This window comes from Dipodomys merriami, unplaced genomic scaffold, assembly GCF_024711535.1.
Source record: "Dipodomys merriami isolate MVZ:Mamm:240054 unplaced genomic scaffold, mDipMer1.0.p SCAF_67, whole genome shotgun sequence".
NCBI lineage: Eukaryota > Metazoa > Chordata > Mammalia > Rodentia > Heteromyidae > Dipodomys > Dipodomys merriami.
The window spans coordinates 7,414,752-7,420,751 of NW_027206257.1; the positions used below are offsets into that span (position 1 = coordinate 7,414,752).

The 6,000-nt window shown below is 48.5% G+C and overlaps 1 pseudogene; it reads right to left on the reverse strand.

Annotated features, from left to right (window-relative positions):
* The window catches only part of LOC138815797 (tubulin beta-2A chain-like), a 135,915-nt pseudogene extending 131,212 nt beyond the window's left edge, over positions 1-4,703 (reverse strand).
* Between the last annotated feature and the right edge of the window lie 1,297 nt (positions 4,704-6,000).

The following is a 6,000-nucleotide window of genomic DNA, read 5'->3' on the forward strand; positions in this document are numbered from 1 at the left end:
GTCTTTGCATCCTGCCCCAAACAAAGACCAGGTAGCTGCTATGGACCACCTTTTCACATTGCCCTAAGCAAACATCTTGCAGCTGCTACGGCCAATGAAAAAGCTTCCTTATTCTAAGCATATAAATACCCCTGTGTGAAAAATAAAATTTGGCAGCTTGATCAGAATCCTTGTCTTGCTGTCCTTCTTCGTGTCTCTTGTCCCTTCACTCCTTCTCACTTAGGTTCATTGCCCTGGTTGAAGTCCTGCAGGTAGGGACAACTGGCGCCCAACGTGGGGCATGAGCCTCTGACTAAGGAAGGAACGCCATCCTCCGGGAAAACTTGGCCAAGTACAGTCCGAGATCATGAGATCGCGACAGACCCCGCCGAGAGACAGATCCAGGAGGAGAGTGGGGATGCCCCATGGTGAGTGACCCACTATGGGACAAGCAACATCATCACATGATCTATTTCTGTCAGACCTCAAGGAGGCCCTCAAGACATGGGAAACGTGGGTTAAGAAAAAGGATTTAGAATTATTTTTCTCATTCATAGAGGACTTGTAGGAATCATAGATGCAAAAAGATGGCAAAGAGTAGGAGATTGTTTAAAAGATTATTATGAAACCTTTGGTCCGGAAAAGGTTCCTGCTACCCCTTTTCCTATTGGAATTTGATTAATGAAGTTTTGAAATGGTCTCTATTTGATAGTGGAATTTTAAAACTTGTAAAAGCAGGAGAGGAGGTTCTCCAAAATGCCTCTCGGCCCCCCACGGCTTGCCCATCAGTTGTATTAGATATGACTGCTGGTCAATTTATTGAAAATCCCTCCCTTTTGTGACCTGGCCTTTCAAGGGCCCACTGCCCCTCCAGATCCAGATTTTTTTCTTCCAGTCCTTTAGCTAACCTGGCACCTTTATGCGAGACTCTTCAACATAAGTGAGAACACCTTCAACTTTTAAAAGAACTGTGGTCCCTTGATTATGAACTCCGCATACTGGCCTTGGCCAATAAGGCAAAAACGCCTGATAAAATTAAGGCTAGATCAGGCCATCAATCAGTTCTCGCCTTTCCAGTAACTTGGAGCCAGACAGATAGGACCTCAGAGGGTGGGGAGGATGAATCAGAAGAAGAGGAAAAGGAGGATGAGGAACAGGATACTGGGGATGAAGGGGAACAACCCACCCAGGGAAAAGGCCAACAAGAGTATAAGAGGCTTAGGCTTCCGTTTGTTGAAAAGCTTAAAAATGCATGTGCCCAATATGGCCTGACTGCCCCTTATACGTTAGCCTTGTTAGAAAACCAAAGTGCGTGCTGGCTCACCCCTAATGATTGGAAGTTTCTGGCCCGTGCCACCCTTAGTGGGGGTGATTTTGTTTTATGGAATGTGGACTTTAAGGAACAATGTAGAGAGACCGCGCAAAAAAATTTGGCTAAAACATCTTCAAAAACCTGGACCTATACTAAACTTTTGGGTAATGTGCCCTTTGATACCAATGTTAAACAGGCGCGCTTTCCTGCCGGACTTTTGGCACAAATTCAAAATGCTGGCCTTTATGCTTGGAAGCCACTCCCTCAAAAGGGATCGGCTACCGCCATAGGTGCTGCCTTTACCAAGCCCTTTCAAGGTTCAGTCCCCAGCTCACATACTTGCTTTAATTGTAAACAACCTGGTCACTTTGCTCGTGAATGTCCCTTCAGCAAACAAAGCCAAGGGGAAATGCCCTCCCAAGCTACAGGTAGACCACTCCCTGCCACTCTTTGTCTTTTAGATCAAGAACAAGCAGCCCCAAGGTGGCTGCCAGAATGCTTGATAAAACAGGTTAATGGCTTACCACAACCTAGGGGAAACCTTCCCCCGAGGATGATGCCTTTTCTCTTGCAGATGCAGCTAGAACTCCAGACATGGACCATCCTTTTTGAATTTATTAAATAACAGATTAATCTCTTGGCTTCTAAGCCCATACAGGTTCATCACCATACACATTGCCTTGATATGGCAGACTGCGGCATTGAGATCTAGGATTTACCCCAGGCTTTTAATTAGTGTTTTGCCATGAGCTTGTTCCAGTGGGAAACAGCCCCCCTTTCTTTTCTTATTTAGAAAATCCTTCTCCTTATTCATACCTCCTGACCATTCAACGGGCAAGACCTATTGCCATAAGGGATAGGTTCGCCCCTCCTCCTATAGGCCCCTGCGCTTGGGGGAGGATGCACCTATGGGAGGAAGAAAAAATGCTCAAATCAAGGGTGCAGTTAAGACTGCAGGGGGATGGATCCGCGAGATCCCAAAACCCAAGACCCCTGAGTGGCAAGCTCTGGTGCATGACGGTTGGCATGCATATCCACATGCCATCTCCTCAAAAAACATGCCAAGGCCTGTAAAACTCCCCACCCCGAGTGAGGATGCTTGCTCAGAGCAGAGAAAAACCCTGGGCCCTTAGAGGAAGAGAGCCTCTGTCACCCCCTCAAAAAGAGCAGCCAACAATTGATGGTCAATTTTCTAAATAAGAAAGGGGGAGATGTTGGGAGCCCTGCAGGGAGTCTCTCTGCATGATAAGCTTGACTATCTTGCTGGACCATCTCTCGAGGTTATTTACAGAATCTGGTCTTTGCATCCTGCCCCAAACAAAGACCAGGTAGCTGCTATGGACCACCTTTTCACATTGCCCTAAGCAAACATCTTGCAGCTACTATGGCCAATGAAAAAGCTTCCTTATTCTAAGCATATAAATACCCCTGTGTGAAAAATAAAATTTGGCAGCTTGATCAGAATCCTTGTCTTGCTGTCCTTCTTCGTGTCTCTTGTCCCTTCATTCCTTCTCGCTTAGGTTCATTGCCCTGGTTGAAGTCCTGCGGGTCGGGACAGAAAGATGATCTCTCTCTCTTTCCCTCTCTCTCTCTCTCTCTCTCTCTCTCTCTCTCTCTCTCTGTCTCTCTCTGTGTCTCTGTCTCTCTCTGTCTCTCTCTCCCTCTTTCTCTGTCTCTCTTTCTCTAATGCACACACACACACACACACACACACACACACACACATACACATGACTCAGAGCAGTGCCTCTGTTCGTTTCTCATCTGGGACAATGTACAAGCTGGAGCATGGAGGTTCCCTTGAGACAACCAGGGGCTCCCACCCAAGGGGAGCACCACTCAAATGATGCAACACCACCCCGCCTCTCCGTTTCTCCAGGGTCAGATCCTTCCCCTTGGGAACAACCAGCCTTGACTCTACATTCACCAAAACCCTAGGCCAGGATGCTGGGTGAAGGAGTCCTGAGACAGGTGTCTCCTCAGAGCCTGGGAAAGGAAACTAGCAGAGGGTCATGTTGACCTCAGAAGGGTGTCTGACCAGGGGTGGGGCACTGTTGGTGAAATGGATGGAGTCCTGAGGCTACATACATCGACATACTCCTTCCTTCTGGCCTACATGCTTCTGGGCTAATTGGTGGATTCTTGGGGAGGATGAGGAGACCAAATGGACCAAGCATCAGAACATGCTGGCAGAGCTGGGAAAGGTGATGACCCTGTGAGAACTGTTGACAGCTGAGGGGTAGGGGAACAGGCCGGGTGTATGTGTGTGTGTGGGGTGGGGTTATTCCTCCCAGATATTCACCTTCTGCTTTGACCGCCTGCGCCCTTCACCTCCCTTCTGGGCTTTTCTGGGACCCTCTTCAGGTGAAAGGATGACCAAGCACAGAAGACAAGAGCTCACACAGCAAGGGGGGGGGTCTATCTTCTGCATCCAACAACCCCCATGCCCAGAAAAAAGGAAAAGACCTGAGAAGGCAGGTGTGGAGGTACTGTTCCCCACCTTTGACTAAAGCCACCAAGTTCCCACTAGGGAGAGAAAGGGTGCAGATGCATGGCTCTGTAGCTCCCACTGCTCCAGGCCAGGGACGATGTGGTGCTCCCTGTAAGGTCCGCTCCTGGATGGCGAGCAGACTCCACCCTCCTCGCAGCAAAGTCTCCACCCAGTACCTGCGTTACCTAGGCAACTGGGACACCTGGAAGAGGTCACATCTGAATTTGATGTGGCCACACCTTTCCCCACCCATACCCTACATAAGGGCTAGCCCAGGCCCAGACTCTCTCCTTTTTCTCTCTCTGTTCATTTCTAGCTCTTGCTGCTCTTTTCTTGCTCTCTTGCTCTCTCTCTTTCCCAGCCACGTGGAGTGCCAACCTTGCCTGGTCCCAGCAGATCTACCCCTTACCTGAATACCACGTGAGTGCTACTGTTCTTACCCCTCTCTCTGCTCTTTTCTCTCTCTTTCCTCTCTTCCCAGCTCTCTCTCATTCCCAGGCCTTTCCCAGCCACGTGGAGTGCCACCCTTGCCTGGTCCAAGCAGGTCTACTGAATAAACCTACCCCTTATCTGAATACCACGCGCGTGCTGGTGCTGTTCTTACTCGGTTACCTCTTTTTAAAAAACCTAACACTCCCTTTTCACCCATCACTGCATCTGCCCTTTTCCTGGGACATTGATCACTAGGGATGGGAGTGGGATCCCCGGGTTAACACCCACCCCCTACCCTTGGGGCGCATTAGTGGCAGAACCCTGGCTGGACTGTGGGGTGTGAGGGAAGTGCAAGTCCGTCACCTGGGGGGGTGTCACCAGGTACGGGTGTTGCAGGGTGCAGGCCCACTGGGCGACCACTCACCTGTGCTGCTGGGAGAAGTTGTTGGTGGATGCTCCTGGTGGGGTGAGCAGCAATGGAGGGGGCATTGCAGACACTCAGGTCCAGAGCAAAGGACTAGGGGCCGGGACCAAGTCAGGGCTGCAAGCCTGCCAGCAGCTTGCCACCACCTGAGGTTTGAAATGCAGTGCCTTGGAGGAAGCAGGGGAGGGGGCTGGGAAGCAGGAGGCCACATCAATTTCCTACTCCAAAGTAGCTTCAAGACTCTTGCTCACTACTCAGCCATCTCTACCTTCTTCAACTGCTGGTAGTGGTGACATCCAACCTAGGGAATCCCAGGGGGTACGAGGCAGCATGGAATGTGGGCGTGGCCACCATTCTTGTATTCCATTGGTCTGAAAGAAACATGAAAGAATGGTGGTGTGGCCAGAATCATGTGATGCAGGCAGCATGGGCAGAGTCAAGATGACAGCAACTCCCCCAGCCACTTTCCCAGGGAACAATGTCCAATTCAGTTGGGGACAAGAGGGTAACCTGCTTTAGCCAGATGGCTGCACAGAATCTTGTGTGTGCCTATTTGTTGCCAGTCCCAAAACTTGAAATCAGGATCTGAGCACAGTCCATGAGCTGCTTTTGCTCAAGGCTAGCCCTCTACCACAAGAGCTACACAACTCTTCTTCTGGCTTTGTTGGCACTGAAGTTGGACAGGGGTCTCAAGGACTTTCCTACTTAGGATAACTTTGATCCTCCCATCACAGCCTTGTAAGTAACAAGGAGGATTGCTGAGAGCCACTGGGCCTGCCTAATCACTGGTCTTGTTTATGTTCTTGGACAGACTGGTGAGTTCCCTATCCTCAGGTTGAAGTGGTGGGAGCTGGAGCCCACTATTCGAATCCAGGTCCTGCCATCTCTAAATGGTAGGAGATCCTAAGAAACTTGTTCCTATCCATATGATTACCAATGTAATGTGATGTAAGTCATGATTGAACAGTTCTTGAATAATTCTAGGATAAAATGATACACAATTATATTATAAGACACTGATTGATTTTAATTAATACTTTATTAAGCATTTAAACAATCACATTCATAAAATGGAGGCATAATGAAATACCTAAGAAATGGACCTTATATACTATAAAGGTGCCATTTTTTCTGCCAAGACTGGGATTGGAACTCATGGTCTGGGTAACTCTCTTGCACTGTGTGGGAAGGGGAAGATTTCCTCCTTGAAGTCAAGAAAATCAAGTCTTCCTTAAGCCTGAAATTGATCCCCACCACTAGAAAATATCCTACTCATGTACAATTTACATATATGATTTATATTTATATACATATGTTGACTCTATATTGCATTCAGTGGAGTTATTCATTTTATTTTTTGTT